Source organism: Taudactylus pleione, unplaced genomic scaffold (assembly GCF_031769625.1).
Source record: "Taudactylus pleione unplaced genomic scaffold, aTauple2 ptg000454l, whole genome shotgun sequence".
Lineage (NCBI taxonomy): Eukaryota > Metazoa > Chordata > Amphibia > Anura > Myobatrachidae > Taudactylus > Taudactylus pleione.
Genome location: NW_028284856.1, coordinates 16,330,194 through 16,349,906, shown reverse-complemented (window position 1 = coordinate 16,349,906; position 19,713 = coordinate 16,330,194).

Genomic DNA, 19,713 nt, shown 5'->3' with positions numbered 1-19,713 from the left:
GCTGTAGGAATTGATCGATATATTTGGATAAATTCGATGTCAGTGAATTTATACCCACCACTATCAGTCTGCCAGGTGGTTTGATTGGGTCTTTGTGTAGTTTGGGAAGATGATAGAACACTGGAATTTTAGGGCATTTAGGGTATAGGTATTCAAATTCTTTCTTTGTTAGTATTTTACTTTCTTTGCCCTTTTTTAGAATTTCACATAGTTCTTTAGAGAACGCACATGACGGATCACTTTTCAGGAGTTCGTAAGTACCTTCCTCCTTCAATAGATTATTGGCTTCTATGTATGCGTCTCTGTCCATGATGACTATTCCTCCACCTTTATCCGCAGGTTTCTCCACTATATTGTCATTTTTCTTAAGTCCATGTAGGGCTTTCCTTTCACTGAAAGATAGGTTTTGCCTCTGTTTTTTATTATTGCATTTCTCTGTCATATTCCGGATGTCGTCTTCCATTAGTTTCTGGAACGTATTGATCAGATTGCCCTTCACATGCTGTATATATACATTGGGGAGAAAAGAGGCATGAGAATAAAGAGAGAAACTACGAGCATGTAGAAGAAACAGAAGAGTTCCTTGATGCTTTTTTAGAACTGGCCAACCTGCATCTGTCCCCCGGCAGAATAGAGCCGCCACTCATGACAACACAAAGGAATCCTCACAACAAGAGAAGAGACCGAAGAAAAAGAAATTCAACGTCACAAAGCGCGGTAAGCGAGGAGGATATCAGGTCAGACTCAAAGACAATAGGAAGAAGAGAAAAGAAAAAAGCAACCAAAAAGATGATGCGCAGGGGATATTCAACTTGAGTAAGCATACTCTATCCCCTGCAGAAATTAATGTACTTAAAAAGGGACTAAAGTTTGCACCCACCAACGAGATCAATAGATTTAATACCTTTATAGATCTCCACAAATTTACAAGGAAAATAACTTTAAAAAAAATTTTCAATAGAAAAGAACACCAAATGGAGACACCACCAAAGGAACACTCATATATCCATACGGATCTTAAAGAGAAATCCACTTTCTTCCCTCAGCATGTGAAGGGCAATCTGATCAATACGTTCCAGAAACTAATGGAAGACGACATCCGGAATATGACAGAGAAATGCAATAATAAAAAACAGAGGCAAAACCTATCTTTCAGTGAAAGGAAAGCCCTACAGGGACTTAAGAAAAACGACAATATAGTGGTGAAACCTGCGGATAAAGGTGGAGGAATAGTCATCATGGACAGAGACGCATACATAGAAGAAGCCAATAATCTATTGAAGGAGGAAGGTACTTACGAACTCCTGAAAAGTGATCCGTCATGTGCGTTCTCTAAAGAACTATGTGAAATTCTAAAAAAGGGCAAAGAAAGTAAAATACTAACAAAGAAAGAATTTGAATACCTATACCCTAAATGCCCTAAAATTCCAGTGTTCTATCATCTTCCCAAACTACACAAAGACCCAATCAAACCACCTGGCAGACCGATAGTGGCGGGTATAAATTCACTGACATCGAATTTATCCAAATATATCGATCAATTCCTACAGCCCCTAGTAAAAAAGCAACGAGGGTATTTACAGGATACTACACAAGTATTGGAGACCATACAAAAAATAAAATGGCAGGAGTCCTATACCCTAGCTACATGTGATGTCAAATCACTCTACACTTGTATAGAACACAATAAAGGGTGTAGAAATGTCAAGAAGATTCTGGAGGAAGATTCTGATTTAGACACAACACAGATCGAATACATCCTGGAAGGAATTGGATTTATTCTCACCCACAATTTCTTCTGGTTTGAGGACAAATTTTATATCCAGAAGCGAGGAACGGCGATGGGTACTGTGTTTGCGCCATTCAATGCGAATTTATTTCTAGCGCAGTGGGAAAAAGAAGTAATCTGGACGAATAACATCTATGAAGAGAATCTAATTCTATGGATTAGGTATATTGACGACATTATGATTGTATGGGATGGAGGAAGAGATCTACTGGAAAACTTTATTTCCAGTATTAATCAGAATGATGAAAATCTAACGTTCACTAGTGAAATAAGTGATAAGAAGATCGACTTTCTTGACCTTACTATTTTCATTGAGAACAATAAAATAGAAACTAAAACATTCTCCTAACAAGTTGACTGCAACAGTTATCTAAATGCAAATAGCAATCATTACCACAAATGGATAACCAACATTCCGAAAGGGCAATTAAAACATATAAGGAGAAACTGCTCAAGAAAAGAAGATTGGGATGAACAATCAAAAATCCTAATTGAACAATTCAAAGAAAAAGAATACGATATGGATAAACTAAAGAAGGATCGAGAAGAGGTAGAATTATTGGGAAGAAGCACCCTTCTACAATACAAAGACAAAAAGGAGACCACACAAGGAAACAATGTACTATTAATCACGAATTTTTCAGGACAAAGTGGACTCCTGAAAAAATCCTTAAGAAGACACTGGCATATACTGAAGGCTGATGAAGAACTCATGAATTTTCTACCCGAAATGCCTAAAATTGTATACAGGAGAGCCCCTACCTTAAAGAACACTCTGGTAAGAAGCCATCTTGATAAGAAGAAAGAAAAAGGGAGAAACACATGGCTACAGGGAAATAGCCCGGGATTTTACAAATGTGGAGGGTGTAGTGCATGTAAAAAAACCAATAGCCATACTACTAAACCTATTGTGGAGATTATATCTCATACTACGAAGAGAAATTATAAAATAAAACAAAAATTGACATGTCACTCAAAAGGAGTGATATATTTACTGTCTTGCCCTTGTGGCTATCAGTATATAGGGAAGACGATCCATAAATTGTCTGTGCGTATAAATGAACATTTGAATAATATAAGGAATAACAAAGAGAATCACAGCGTTTCCAAACATTTTCAGGAGAAACACAAGAGTGATCCATCAGAACTTATGTTTGTGGGTCTGAAACAGGTATCAACTCCTTGGAGAGGGGGGAATCTAGATGATAGCTTACTCAAGGAAGAAACGAGAATGATTTTTGAATTGGGAACACTACAACCTCATGGCCTTAATATTGATTTCGAGCTGACACCATTCCTCAAATCCTAAACCTACATCTATAGTTGACTATTTTTCTAACCTTATACTTTTGTCTATAGCTTACTATAATAATCTCCCCTTATACTGTATATGAGAAAACACTTGCCCTGTATGTATAGCTCTTAATATATAGGATGTTTGTTTCTTATGTTCGTCGAATGTCCCTTGTCCAGTCACTCTATATTACTTCAAACATAAATTAGAAGACGCCATCAGTGAAGCCGATTCCGGAATGATGAACAACATGTGACATTTTTTCCAATCCCTTATGTATTTATAAGGAAAGCGCTGACTTCAAATAGGAATAAGATGGAAAGCCACGTGCTCGTGTGCACTCCACGATCGTCAAGCGGAAGTGACGTGTGACCGCATGACACAACGGACCGGAAGCTGACGCCAGACTGGCCCTGGCCCATCCAACGATCGAGAATAACCGGAAGTGACGCGAACACAGTGGAGCCGCCGGCCGGAAGTGAAGTGCATGCGGCAAAGCGGGTAATACAGAGCGAGGGGGTATAAATAGGTCAGTAAGAAGGACATCCGCACACCATCCTGAGGAAGCCTAGTAGTAGGCGAAATGCGTTGATGACAGTGGAGGGGGACCTGGTTCACGTCCATATACGTAGAGCACCCCAAGTTTGCCGGCAAACTACTTCAAACTGACTTACCTCCCGAAAAAGCCACTATTTGGAGGAACATCATCCAGTGCGGTAAGCACATGTGCATATGCATTTTGGAACTACCACTTGAGACTTATATCACTTAGGAGGATATCTGCATATATCTTACCTCCTCATATTTGGACTATCTTTAAAAGGATTCTAGTAACAGAGTAAAACGCATATTTAGCGTGTCTGTTCTCCTATCTATCACTGTATCTGTTTTATGTTTTATGTTATATGTTGTTAGTGAGTTTGTATAATTTTTTATTGGCTAAAGCCTATCTTACATTGCTCTATATCACCATACATAAGCATGCTTATGGTGTCTTAAAATAAACCATTTGTTTTAATACTAATTTGTGATTACTAATTCATTTGCCATATACGGAACCTATAGGAGGCGCCAGAGGATCTTTCTTTTTGATAAGGTCTTTCCCTATGACTAGTGTGTGTCATACTAGTATGACTAGTATGTTCATGACTTGTGGTTCAGCTTCACATGACGATGGAAGCCCTCCTCCCGCTAAAAAAAATCAAACGAGTTAAGCTGGGAAAAGCACAGCAAAGAACTGTGCGTTCTAAGAAGATATCACAAATCCCCAAGGAGAGTCCAAGTGTGGCGGTGGTTGCGATGCCTGACCTTCCCAGCACTGGACGGGAAGAGGTGGCTCTTTCCACCATTTGCACGCCCCCTGCAAGTGCTGAAAGGAGCACCCACAGTCCACTTGCTAATATGCAAATTGAAGATGTCACTGTTGAAGTACAACAGGATGAGGATACTGGTGTAGCTGGCGCTGAGGAGGAAGTTGGCGAGGAGGATTCTGATGGTGATGTGGTCTGTTTAAATCAGGCTCCGGGGGAGACAGTTGTTGTCCGTGGGATGAAAAAGCCCATCACGGTCATGCCTGGTCAGAAGACCAAACATTCCACCTCTTTGGTCTGGCAATATTTCTATCCAAATCCGGACAACAACTGTCTTGCCATATGTACCATATGTAAACGTGGAATAAGTAGGGGTAGGGACGTTAACCTAACCACCTTGGAACATCCTCCCTTATACGGCACCTGCAGCGCATTCATAATAAGTTACTGTCAAGTTCAGAAACTTTGGCTAAGACCGGAAGCAGTCCAGGGACACCTAAATCCCGTTGTCCTGTTGTATCCAAGCGCCTGCAAACCACACCGTCAACTCCCTCCTCGTCAATTTCCTCCTTAGTCAGGATCGGAAGTAGTCCTGCAGGCCATGTCACTGGCATGACTGACTCTCCTATCCGGGATTCCTCCAGAGGATCCTGCATTGCTACGCCTCCTGCTGCCGCTGCTGGGAGTCGTTCATCATCCCAGAGAGGAAGTAGGAACACCACTACTTTTACTAAACAATTGACCCTCCAACAGTCCTTTAAGTACGACAGCAGTCATCCTGAAGCAAAACGTATAACTGAGGCCTTGACTGCTATGTTGGTGTTAGACGTGCGTCCGGTATCCGCCATTAGTGCAGTGGGATTTAGACAATTGATGGAGTTAGTGTGTCCCCGGTTCCAAATCCCGTCTAGATTCCACTTCACTAGGCAGGCGATACCGAAACTGTACAGAAACGTCAACAAAAGTGTCCTCAGTGTCCTGAAAAATGCCGTTGTACCCAATGTCCACTTAACGACGGACATGTGGACAAGTGGAACAGGGCAGTCTAAGGACTATATGACTGTGACAGCCCACTGGGTAGATGTAATACCTTACGCAGCAACAGCAGCAGCGTCACCAGTAGCAGCATCTCAGAAACGCCAGCTCGTTCCAAGGCAGGCTACGCTGTGTATCACCGGTTTCAGTAAGAGGCACACCACCGACAACCTTTTAGAGAAACTGAGGGAAATCATCGCCCAGTGGCTTACCCCACTTAGACTCTCCTGGGGATTTGTGATATCTGACAACGCCACCAATATTGTGCGGGCATTACATCTGGGCAAATTCCAGCACATCCCATGTTTTGCTCACACAATAAACTTGGTGGTGCAGAATTTTCTGAAAAGCGACAGGGACGTGCAGGCGATGCTTTGGGTGGCCCGAAAAATTTCTGGCCACTTTCGCCATTCAGCGACTGCGTGCCGAAGACTGGAGTGCCAGCAAACACTCTTGAACCTGCCCCACCATCATCTGAAGCAAGAGGTTGTGACGCGGTGGAACTCAACCCTCTATATGCTTCAGAGGATGGAGGAGCAGCAAAAGGCCATTCAAGCCTATACATCCACCTATGACATAGGCAAAGGAGGGGGTATGCACCTGACTCAAGCACAGTGGAGAATGATTTCCGTATTGTGCAAGGTTCTCCAGCCCTTCGAACTTGCCACACGTGAAGTCAGTTCAGACACTGCCAGCTTGAGTCAGGTCATTCCCCTCATCAGGCTTTTGCAGAAGCAGCTGGAGAAAGTGAAGGAGGAGCTAAGACAGAGCGATTCCGCTCGGCATGTGGGACTTGTGGATGAAGCCCTTCTTTCGCTTTGCCAGGATTCCAGGGTGGTCAATCTGTTGAAATCAGACCACTACATTTTGGCCACCGTGCTCGATCCTAGGTTTAAAGCCTATGTGGTGTCTCTCTTTCCAGCCGACACAAGCCTGCAGAGGTGCAAAGACCTGCTGGTGAAAACACTGTCAGCTGAAGCGGAACGTGACACGTCAACAGCTCCTTCTTCATTTTCTCCCGCAACTGGGGCTGCCAGGAAAAAACTTAGGTATCCTAAGCAACCCGCTGGCGCTGATGCAAGGCAGGCAGGACCAAGTTTGGACATCTGGTCCGGACTGAAGGACCTGGCAACAATTTCTGACATGTCTGCTGTCACTGCATATGATACTGTCACCATTGACAGAATGGTGGAGGATCACATCGGTGACAGCATCCAAGTAGGCATGTCAGACAGTCCATACCTGTACTGGCAGGAAAAAGAGGCAATTTGGAGGCCCCTGTACAAACTGGCTCTATTTTACCTGAGTTGCCCCCCCCTCCAGTGTGTACTCCGAAAGAGTGTTTAGTGCAGCCGGGAACCTTGTCAGCGAAAGGCGTAGGAGGTTGCTTCCACAAAATGTGGAGAAGATGATGTTCATAAAAATGAATGATCAACTCTTCCAGGGAGACCAGCCTCCAGAACGTACAGAGGGACCTGTGGTGGTGGATTCCAGCGGGGACGAGTTAATACTCTGTGAGGATGAGGATGTACACAACACTGAAGAGGGTGAGGAATCGGTGGATGAGGATGAGGACGACATCTTGCCTCCGTAGAGCCAGTTTGAGCAGGGACAGATTAATTGCCAGCTTGTTTTGTGGTGGCCCAAACGAACCAATCATTTCAGCCACAGTCGTGTGGCAGACACAGGCGCTGAAATGATTGGTTTGTTAAAGTGTGCATGTCCTGTTTATACAACATAAGGGTGGGTGGGAGGGCCCAAGGACAATTCCATCTTGCACCTCTTTTTTTTCTTTGAATTATGTACTGTTTGGGGCCTAGTTTTTCAAACTGCCATCCTGTCTGCCACTGCAGTGTCACTCCTAGATGGGCCACGTGTTTGTGCCACCCACTCGTGTCGCTTAGCATAGTCATCCATCTACCTCGGTGCATTTTGAACAAAAAAACACTATTGTGAGGTGTGAGGTGTTCAGAATAGACTGGAAATGAGTGGAAATTAAGGTTTTTGAGGTTAATAATAGCATAGGAGCAGAAAAATCAACACATTCTGTGATTTTAGCTGTTTTTATGCTTTTTTAAAAAAAAATACAGATCCAAAACACAAAACCCAGAACCCAAAACACCGAAGGGTGGTTTTGGCAAAACCAATCCAGATCCAAAACCAAAACACAAAACACGAAAAGTGGCCGGTGCACACCCCTAGTTTGTAGACACATATGTATGTGTTTCGTGCAACTCTGAGCACAGTATAGTTATTTTATTTTGTTATTGTTAGTGATGTAGCACCATGATGGTATTTTCTTAAATAAAAACGTTGCATGTAGCCCTCTTTTCACAAGTGATGTAGGCCTTTGGTTTCTGCCTTTATGACCAACTTGTAATGATGCACCTATCTTCCATGCTGGATAAGATGGTACTTGCTGAGAGTGTTTACATTACTGAGCTCTATGGCTAGAAAAGGGCTTGTGCACATACAGTATGTATACTGTACACAAATGCTGAAAGCCAAGTGGTCAATGCACCATTTAAAGTGCATCAGAACAGTTAAGAGTATAGTTGGTATAATTATTGGCACTAGATAATCTGTTGATAAAATCCTCTATTTACTGGACACCTCCTGCATAAACTTGTCAGTTGCAAAAATGTTGACATTACATTGTTCCTTAATAGCTAACACTTCATGCCTTGGGGATTGTGATAAAACCATATGAATTTTTAAGTTTTATCCCCATGTCCCCCTAGAGTACACACATTATAAGGGGTAAATTTACTAATTGGGGGATCCCCAGCTCCCCAGGGATCCCCGGCCTGGGCTGACTAGCGGTCAGGGGTAATGCTTTGGCTGGGAAACCCGGTGAAAGGGGTTTGACAGGGGAACCCAGTGAAAGTGGCATTACACCCCCACTGGAAAAAGTTCGGTGCTAGCTCTGGAATTTACAGGAGAACCCTACACATTTTTTGCCCTGTATTTCCAGAGCCAGGACCAGCTCAGAGCCCAGTGATGGTTGAGCTTAAATACAGGGGACCCCTACGTCCTTTTTCCCTTTTATTTTGGCAAACAGGGCTGGTTCTGAATAGCCTGGTGCTGGTTGTGCTTAATACAGGGAACCCCTACATTGTTTGTCCCCTGTATTAAGTAAAACCAGCACTGGGTCTCCAAAGCCCGATGCTGGTTGTTCTTTTGCGGGGGGCATACCATTATTTTTTTTTTTACACTGGTTTTAATTTTTTTGAAATACAGAAGCACATGCTGATCTCACTGATCCTGTCCGTGCTTTTGTGTTTATTTTGTTAAACACAGATGCATGTATCACGGATCTCCCTGATTCGTGCATGCATCTGTGTACGTTGAGATGTGAAACTTGAATGGAAAAAGGTGTTCTATTTAAGATTTCTATTTGGGTTCTTTTATGTGTCTTTTGCGGCCAATTTGGACTATATTTCGGCTGTTAAAATAAATACGAGTCCTTAGTAAATGTCCAGGTCCTATTGATGTGTATGGAAAAAGGTTGCCGAGTTATACCGATGGTCTATGTGTCTGAAAACATGTTACCGTCCGAGTTACAGGTATTGTCGGCAGAGTTTTAGACATCGAATGGAGCAAAGTCGGCAGAGTTTAGCCTTTAGTAAATTCTGAATATGCATTTAACGGCCGAATTTGCCCCATTCGATGTCTGCCGACCTTAGTAAATTTCCCCCTAACTTTCCACATTCAGTATGTGTGATTTTTCATTCCCCATAGCATATCTCTAATCCCCCTTATAGTTTGTTTGAATCAGCCTTAACATTGGTAATATATGAGATTGTGTTATGTTATCTGCTACACTGTATCTGGAATATTCATGTTAGCCCAAAAGATTCCTATTGTTTACTTATGCCAAGGAAATAAGTCTATGTGTATTCTAAATCTGTAAAAACCATACATCAACAATTAGATTATCAAGTCATGTAGACCAGATTAGATTTTAACAGAAGCTATCTTTGTTTACCTAAATGTCAGGAGATCTAGCTAGGTGTAGTGGTCCTCCTTCTGTTGCACATTTAGCCAGAGAGGTTGAGTCACTGTGCCTGATTTAATCACCTTAATAAGGAAATGTGTATTGTATTCTTATGCCTTAAGATCCTAATGCTGGGTATACACTGACAGATATGTTGGCCATTCCATTGAATGGCCGATATATCTATAGTATATCTATAGTACCCCTGATATGCCTGTAAACGTTGTCGTTCACAGACATATTGGATCTGCCCTGCAGCACAACATATGGGCAATATATCTAGCTGGTGTGTATGGGCGACCTGCCGATCACCCATACACATTGTGCAGAGACCTGCCATTGATTGACATCTCAGCTGGATGGCCAGTTTTGACGTCAAGCCTGGCACATCAGACAGACTATTGGCAAGTGTGTATGCACAGCAATCATCTAATAGGTTGACTCATCGACCTAGTGTGTACTGGGCTTAAGACACAGAAGATAGCAAAACACACCCCTAAAACCTAATGTTACTCTGGGGGTATAAGGAGTAGCAGGTCAGTAATGGTTCTTGCCAGCTGACATATTACGGAGATTAGGAGAAGGACTGCAATGACCCTTGATTCTCTTTTTTTGGATAAATGTCCCAAGTCTTGTGAATCTGTGCACTTGCCAGTGACAATGAAGTAGGGCTGCTGCCTTGCAGAGAGTCACTGATCCTAGGCTAAGAGGTGATACTTTGTCGGGGATTCGTTGTGGGAACTATCATGTGGAATTGTTGGATTGTATTACTGAAGTGTGCCGTAATATTTATCACCCATTCTGTTCAATAAACCACCATTGATTTTCATCTACTACCGTGCCTGGATGATCAGCACCCGAATATCTTCACAGGGATTATCTCACGCTTGCCCTATATACTGTCAATTATAGCAGCTCTTTCTCATGGTTTCCCCACTATAAGATCACATCTTCAGCTTAGTGCCCCTTTTTCCTTGCTCTCATTGAACAAAAGTATTACCAGTGGCGGTTGCAGTGTGGTGGCTGCAGCCCTTACCAAAACTGCCAGGGCGGGTGCCGATTAAGCAATAAAATTAAGTCTGCTGCAAACGCTGCTGACGGGGAATGATCATTAAACTCAGCGGGGAGGGATCAACCGGGTCTCTGGGTGATTGATAGACATACCAAATTATCCCATCCCCAGACTCCTGTCTCAGCTAGCTCCCATTGGCTAGTTTTGCAACCATCACTGAGTATTAGACACATTTTATGGGTCTCTGGGCCTGATACAGAGCCGCTTGTAAGCGGCCGCTCGTTCGCTCTGAGCGATGTTCGCACAACTGCGCATGCGTATGGGTCGTAATGCGCATGTGCAAACCAGTCATTGCGGTCGGAAATCGTGCGCTCGCAAAACAGCGAGGGGCTGCTAATTTGATTGACAGAATGTACCGTTTGTGGGTGGTAACAGGGGAAGGTGCTTGAAAACGGGGGAGTGGAGATCCGAACGCAGGCATGCCTAACGGTCAAAAGAGCGTTTAATGGGAGTGCATAATTAGTAAAGGAGCATCATCGACCACGTCACTTGGTTGTCTATTAGCCTGAACTGCTCGCTGTGATAGCGGTAAGAAAAACCTACCACAAGCACTGCGAGCAGTTCAGATGCCTTTCGATGTTCCCGATTAATCTAATAAATACCGGAGATGACGTGTGATGCGAAAGGCAAAGGGGCGTCTTTACAAAATAGCGAGCGCATTTTTCGTTCACTCGTTCAGACATAGAAGCATCAACAAACCGCAAAGAGCGAGCGCTCAATTTAAATAGCCGGCCCCTTTTTTGGAACGACCGTCTGCAAATAGCGTCCGGCTCTGAATCAGGCCCTCTGTGCTTTGTTCACATAATAGGTTAACCCTTCAAAAACCCGGGTTTTAGCTCCGGTGTAAAAGGGGTATAACTTGTGTCAGCTGTTTTCCTAGGTGCTTTGCAACAGGTGTGCTTGGTAACTGTCTCACATTTAAAAGCAAAGTTGCTGTGAGCTTTAAACCTTGATAGCATACCCTGAGTTTAACACTAATGTGATGGCTATGTCCATGTTATAATTCTGAGCAATAGAGTAGGGACTTGCAGTAAAGTGGGGTCCCGTGACGATGGGCTACAAGCTTAAATGTATTGATCAATTCATGAACCAAAACCCCACTGTTTATTATGTTTATTATTATTATTAGTTATTATGGTGAGTGCAGAGCCCCTGTGATTTCTATTTAAACAATGTGGTCACATACCATGTTGCACCCCAAAACTAGGAATGGTGAGTGCCGTGGATTAGTACTTTTTATATATATATATATATATATATATATATTCATATTCCATGGAAGCGTGGCACTCTGGATAATATAGACAACGCAGGGATGCCTTCCTAAACACTTGTAGTCTCCAAACGTCTTTTTGCAAGAACGAGGCGGCACTCCCAATAATGATGGTACAAAAAAGTGTATTAAATTGTTTCAGTGACACATAGTATCAACGTTTCATAGTCCGTAGACTTTTTCATCAGGATGGGTCACGCATCATGTGAATAAGACAATCAAACCTGTCTGTGCAAGTGTCTTACCTTATACAGCTAGAATTCTCCTCCCCAAAGCGCTGCCACCCGAGCATGAGGTGGGCCATCAGTCTGACCGGAAACTGGAAGTGATGGAGGAGATGACACATACGGTTGCCTAGCAACCCCTGCAGCCAAACACCTCTGGCGGACAGCGCTGCGTGAAAAGGAGAAAAAATGTATTATACTAATACTTCAGACCATGTAAACAACACATGGAATTCACAAGTGAATTATACAATGGTGGAAGTGATACATTAAAAAAAACATTAAAAAGGAGGAAAAAATATATACAGTGGAAGCTTCTATGTTATATACATATGCAACAAGATCAAAACATATCATTGCCATATACAGTCAGGTCCATAAATATTGGGACATTGACAGAATTTTCAGATTTTGGCCTCTATTCACCACCACAATGGCTTTGAAATGAAACAAACAAGATCTGCTTTAACTGCAGACTTTCAGATTTAATTTGAGGGTAATTACATCCAAATCAGGTGAACGGTGTAGGAATTACAACGGTTTCTATATGTGCCTCCCACTTTTTAAGGGGCCAAAAGTAATGGGACAAACTAAACAATCCTAAATCTAACTTTCACTTTTTAATACTTTGTTGCAAATCCTTTGCAGGCAATTACAGCCTGAAGTCTGGAACGCATAGACATCACCAGACGCTGGGTTTCATCCCTGGTGATGCTCTGCCAGGCCTTTATTGCAAATGTCTTCAGTTCCTGCTTGTTCTTGGGGAATTTTCCCTTCAGTTTTGTCTTCATCAAGTGAAATGCATGCTCAATCGGATTCAGGTCAGGGGATTGACTTGGCCATTGCATAACTTTCCACTTTTTAGCCTTAAAAAACTCTTTGGTTGCTTTTGCAGTATGCTTCGGGTCATTGTCCATTTTCACTGTGAAGCGCTCTCCAATGAGTACTGAAGCATTTGTCTGAATATGAGCATATAATATTGCCCGAAACACTTCAGAATTCATTCTGCTGCTTTTGTCAGCAGTCACATCATCAATAAATACAAGGGAACCAATTCCATTGGCAGCCATACATGCCCATGCCATGACACTACCACCACCACCATGCTTCACTGATGAGGTGGTATGTTTTGGATCATGAGCAGTTCCTTTCCTTCTCTTCTCTTCCCATCACTCTGGTACAAGTTGATCTTTGTTTCATCTGTCAATAGGATGTTGTTCCAGAACTGTAATGGCTTTTTTAGATGTTATTTGGCAAACTCTAATCTGGTTGTCCTGTTTTTGTGGCTCACCAATGGCTTGCATCTTGTGGTGAACCCTCTATATTAACTCTTGTGAAGTCTTCTCTTGATTGTTGACTTTGACACATATACATCTGCCTCCTGGAGAGTGTTCTTGATTTGGCCAACTGTTGTGAAGGGGTTTTTCTTCACCAGGGAAATAATTCTTTTGACATCCACCACAGTTGTTTTCCGTCGTCTTCCGGGTCTTTTGATGTTGCTGAGCTCTCCGGTGCGTTCTTTCTCTTTAGGCCACACCTAATGTTTTTGCAATCTCTCTGATGGGTTTGTAATAATTTTTCAGCCTAATGATGGCTTGCTTCACTGATAGTGACAGCTCTTTGGATCTCATATTGAGAGTTGACAGCAACTGATTCCAAATGCAAATGTCACACCTAGAATCAACTCCAGACCTTTTACCTGCTTAATTGATAATGAAATAACGAGGGAATAGCCCACACCTGTCCATGAAATAGCTTTTGAGTTGATAGTCCCATTACTTTTGGCCCCTTAAAAAGTGGGAGGCACATATTGCAACTGTTGTAATTCCTACACCGTTCACCCTATTTGGATGTAATTACCCTCAAATTAAATCTGAAAGTCTGCAGTTAAAGCACATCTTGTTTGTTTCATTTCAAAACCATTGTGGTGGTGAATAGAGGCCAAAATCTGAAAATTCTGTCAATGTCCCAATATTTATGGACCTGACTGTATATCCTAATAGTCAAACACAACAATGTAGTAACACCAGGGGCCATAAATACTGGCCTCGATCCTCTGCTGATATTACCTGATGACACAAATGATATCCAAAAAATTACAGTATACAAAAAAAATGTTGAACCTTCGAGAAGTATTTACACAAATGCCATCAAAAAATTAGTTAGATATCTCAAAGTTACCAGTATGTATATCTAGATGTTTAGACCTAAATATTTTAACCCTGTGAGGACCACTCATAGGTTAAGCCACAATGATGTCACAAGCGCTTAGTAACTACACAAACAGAAAACTACAAGGCACACACCCAAGCGACTATAGAGAAATATTGAAAACGAAATGTACCTTAGTACATAAGTCATATTCACACAAATACATTCAGACTAAGGGTTTCGTTAAGCCCTCTAAGTGATATTGTATCTAATTAATCCAGCGAGCCTCGCACTGACTCATTTTCTTGCAGCGATCACCACCCCTAATATCTTTTGGGATGTGATCTATGATCTTATATTTTAAAGCTGCTAAGGGATGATGTGCATTTTTAAAATGACGCGCCACAGGCTGGTCACTTTCACATCCGTTCAAAGCCGCTCGAATGGCGAAACGATGGAGCGCCATACGCTCTCTAAAGGTATATACTTAATGTCCAGATGCGGCACTCAGGATACTTGTAACACGTTTAATATAACGTATTCACAGAAATTAAATATTAATAAATTAAAACATACCTTTTATTAAAAAATAAACAAAAAATGTGGTTACTAAATATGGGCTTGTAGCCTTAGGCTTGAGGAAAAAAATGTATATACAAAAACATATATGACACAACACTACCGAAAAAAACACAAGACAGGAATGTATGATCTCAGATAGTATTATCATATGCACCTGTGTATAAGTGTATTAAGTTGCCTATGCCCATCATTCTGTATATATGAAAATTCTAAGCGGGTGTTCTCATGAAGAGAACAAAACACCGTATTTCTATAGTCGACACAAATATATATGAAATATTATAATTCTATATGCAGAAGAAACAGTTAAAAATCCTATCAATAAGGACATCTTGTCAACATAATATTATACATAAAGCAGTATATCTTGGATAGGATAATGTTAATATGCTTAGGGGTTTATTTATCAAGCAGTGAAAAACTTAGTGAAGCGGACCAGTGGAGAAGTTGCCCATGGCAACCAATCAGCTCCTACTTTTTATTTTATAGACTGTACTTAACAAATGTTACTTCAAAGCTGATTGGTTGCCATGGGCAACATCTCCACTGGTTCGCTTCACTAAGTTTTGCACTGCTTGATAAATAAACCTGTTAGTATGGTAAGGGCAAAATCACAGGATAGACAGCACAAAAAATATTAACATAGAAATGAAAAGAAAAAGGTGAGAAATAAGACTAACACATATACAACATATATATTACATAATACATATATTTAAAAAGCTGTTCATCATCAACCACTACAATAAATACTCACAATGGATGTATAGTGGTAATTAGAGGCGTCCCTCCATTTTACCGGGGAGAGTAGGGTTAAAATGGAATCGAGATAGATTGAGAAATCAGAGTGTGTGCACTTATAGGACAGATTCTGCTGTTCAGCGTCTTACAATGTAGAGGATGCTGAATGAGTTTCACTATGTCTGGGCACCATGGAAACAGTGTAGTCTGCTTCTGCTGTTAGTGCCTGGGATATCCTGAAATCCTTGTTGCTCTAGGCAGTGCAGGGAATCAGTGTATCATACAACTAATGAGAGAGCAGGAAGATAAGAAAAAGATAGTACCTGTTCCTAATTCTCCCAATGGGTTGGTGGTGTGGAGATCCACAGTGTGCACTGGGGCCCCCTAGCTGACGAGCTGACGCACATTTCGCCAGAAGCAAGCTTAGTCAAAATTAAAGGTTTTTGGCATGAGGTTCATAATCCCATCTGTCAGATAATGTTCTTCAAATAACAATTATATATCAACACACCTCCACTATAGCTTAAAAGTAAACTGAGTAGTACTGAGTACCCAAAAATATGAAAATAATGTGAAATAAATATATTTTTACTTTTTCTGAAAAATTCTTAAACCAATAACGTGGATTCTGCAAAAAATATAACCACAATAGTGTAATACCCTATAAATAATCAAACACCATAGTGATTTACCTTCACAGTGAATCTGAATTAAATGCCCTTACTTGAAATAAGAGTTTAGAAGACTTGTTAGCATTTCTTTGGTGTTCATATTACAAACCTCCATAAAATGGAATGTCTCATGAAAAAAGAATTAAATGCAATATATTGCAACACTGTTTTTCAAATGAAAACATATCATTTAATATTTAAAGGTATCTAATTTCTTATTTGATTTTGGCTTTTTTTAATATATCTCCTCTTTATCTCCTTTAATTTTTCTTTGTTTTTTTGTAAAAGTTCTCTATCGTATCCTCTTGATGCAAATGCACATTTCACTTCTTCAGACTTTTTATTGCATACTTCATTATCAGTGAAATTGTGCTTTACTCTCTTAAATTGGCCCAGGGGAATACATCTGAGCCAAATTTTATGATGCTTAATTGATGGCTGTATATAATTGATAGTCATTGATTTAATTAAACGGAAACCATAACATCCCAAAAATGTGCTAGTTTTAAATCCAATGAGAAACTATTGAAATAATTTTTATTTAAAGAGGAACAAAATAGTTCTAAACTCAAACTGTCCCCCTTCCACATTAAAAAAAACCCTCTTCTATAAATTGATGCCAGGAAACACATTCCTTCAGGGAACCCCACAGAAAAAAATCCAGTGGCGTTAAATCTGGGGATCTTGGGGGCCACAGGACTGGACCTCAAACGGGACCAGAGTGTTTAACTGGAAAATCCAGAATGATCCACAGCATGCGAAAATGATCGCCCCCTCTCAATGTATTCGAAATTTTGTTACATTTTATCTCCCCTTTCTGACAGTAAACCACATGTCTAGACAGACTGGTTTTTAGTGCCATTCAATATATTGCGTCTGTGTTCGGCGAACCTAATATGCATGGGTCGAGTTGTCCTACCTATGTATTGTAAGCCACACTTACACTGCATTACATAAATGATGTATGTAGATTTACAGTTCAGAAAACTGTTTATACCGAACAGTTGCCTGCGTCCCAAGCATTTTGTGGCTGAATGCCAGCGGCACAAGGAATTACATCTCTGTCTCTACTGTGGGAGTTCAGATCATTTCATTAAAGACTATTCCCTTCACAAGTCATGCAATGGTGACAAGTGTCAGTGTGACCATGTTCATGTCTCCAATTCTTTCCATGTGCCATCTGCAGTTCCAGTTTCCTCAGCTCTGGACAAGGGGGTTATGACTTCCTTTCAAAAGAAGCTTCAAATGTATGATTGGGGTCCAGTCAGAAGAAGGTCCTACTCCAAATTTGAGAACCAAAGGAGAATGTCCAAGTCTCTCTTAATCAAAGAGGCATCTGATTTGCCAGCCTCAGGTCGCGTCTGGTTCTCCAGCCTCTGGAGAGGTATCTGATTCCACAGCCCCAGGAGGGGCATCTCATTCTGCAGCCTAGGGAGAGGGGCCTGGTTTTCCAGCCTCTGGAGATGCATCTGATGTTCTAGGTCCCTGAGGGGCACCAAAGTCTCCATCTTCAGGAGAAACATCTAATCTGCTAACCCCAGGTGGGGTGTCTGAGTTGTCAACCTCAGCCAGATTCCAACTTCTTCAGTTCTGTCTGATTCAAGTTAATTTGGACTTAATCCGGTCCCATCGTCTATCTGATGGTTCCTTTGGTTCCAGTCGATTTTAGAAAATCCATTTCCAATCTGAATTGGCCTCTTTCAGTTCCACTGATTCAAGTTCCTCTGGACACAGTCCGGTTCCACCTCTCTGTCCGAATGCTCCTTCGGTTCCAGCCAATTCCAGCTCTTCTGGTCTCAGGGCCTGATTCAGACCCGGTTGCAAGCGCTGAGCGCTCGCAACCGGATCGATGGTGGCTCAGAGCGCTCGCAACCGGGTCGATGGTGGCCCAGAGCGCATGCGCACAACAACCATCGGTCCCAGCCGATATCTCCAACCATCGGTCCCAGTACATCAATTCATCATCATCAGTCTCAAACCGATACTTCAATTCATCATCATCGGTCTCAAACCAATCCAGTTCTTCAATTCATCAACATTAGTCTCAAACCGATCCAGTTCCTCAATTCATTAACATCAATTCCAACCTGATTGTCTCCAAACATCAGTTCCAATCCGATCCGGCTTCATCAATTCCATATCATCGATTCTATAACATCGGTTCCAATCCGATCCTTCTACATCAATTCTATATCATCGATTCTACAACATCGGTTCCAATCTGATCCTGCTTTAGTAATTCCATATTATTGATTCTGCTGCATTGATTCTACAGCAATCTGACCTTGCTTCATCAATTCCGTTTAATTGATTTTACTACATCGGTTCCTATCCAATTCTAACATTACAGTTCCAATTCAGTTTCCAATCTAATAAAGTTGTCCTTACTGTCCTCCTAATCTTCCCTCAATGCATAAGGAAGTCCTGGAGCACTTCAGCCTCCCACGCCTGTTCTTACCAACTACAACCCTTAAGGTGCATACACACTAGACGATATGCTCCTGAGCGATATCGTCTAGTGTGTCCGCCGGCAGGCTGTGCTCAATGTCGTTCATGACATTGAGCACAGCCGCTGAACAATATCATTAGCGATATCGTTCAGCGCCGGGCTCTCTCACCCATTCCCTGACATGCAGCAACCTGACGAGGTCGTCAGGTTGGCCTGCATGTCAGCCCGATGAACGAGGATGACGAACGACCCGCGGGAACGCGCGTCGTCGTCATCGTTCATCTTTTTTGTGTTAAAAATGGACGATAAAGTGGACGACTGAACGATAACGATATCGTTATCGTTCAGTCGTCCACTTTAATCGCCCAGTGTGTACGCACCATTAGGTGTGACACTCTAACTGTGGCTGGATGAAGTTCAGTAGCTCCTAGTAGGCCATGAAAAGAATGGCATAGCTGAGGGTATCCTTGTTCCAATGACAGTGTCGACACACTGTAAATAATAATCTCCATCAAAATAAAAATAATTATTTTATAAGATAAATGTAACAATTTCTTTAATAAATTGTTTTAATCCTTCACTTTTTCTATTATATTGAGGAAATATTATACCAAAGAGAAGAAAGTTCTCAGATGTAGGCGCTCTAGCTAAAACAGAAACCAAATCAATCCTGGGGTTTGTACTTCCGATTATGTCCCAATCTTGCGTCTTCTCTTTATCACTCGATATTTCAGAGATGCACATAGAAAAAGGGAAAGAAGAAGAGGGAGGCAATCGGTCGGTCCTTCTTTTACCTAGCAATATAATTTGTAAACATCAGCAGACGAGGAAGAATTGTTCCTATCACGCACCCCACTCACATATATACATATGAGAGGTTAGACGTATACAGGGTATCTTTAATCTTCCAACTTCAACCACCGTCTGACTACACTTGTAACATTAGCAATATAGCATTGGTGAGTGTACCATACTCACGTGAAATTTCAGATGTTCCATCCCATAAAGGTATCTTTGATCAATCATACAGCTAGATCCGAGGTAAATTAAAAATATTTTAATTCCCAAATGGGTAAATATTTAAAAAAAATAAAAATGACTTAATAGCCTCACACAATAGGTCCT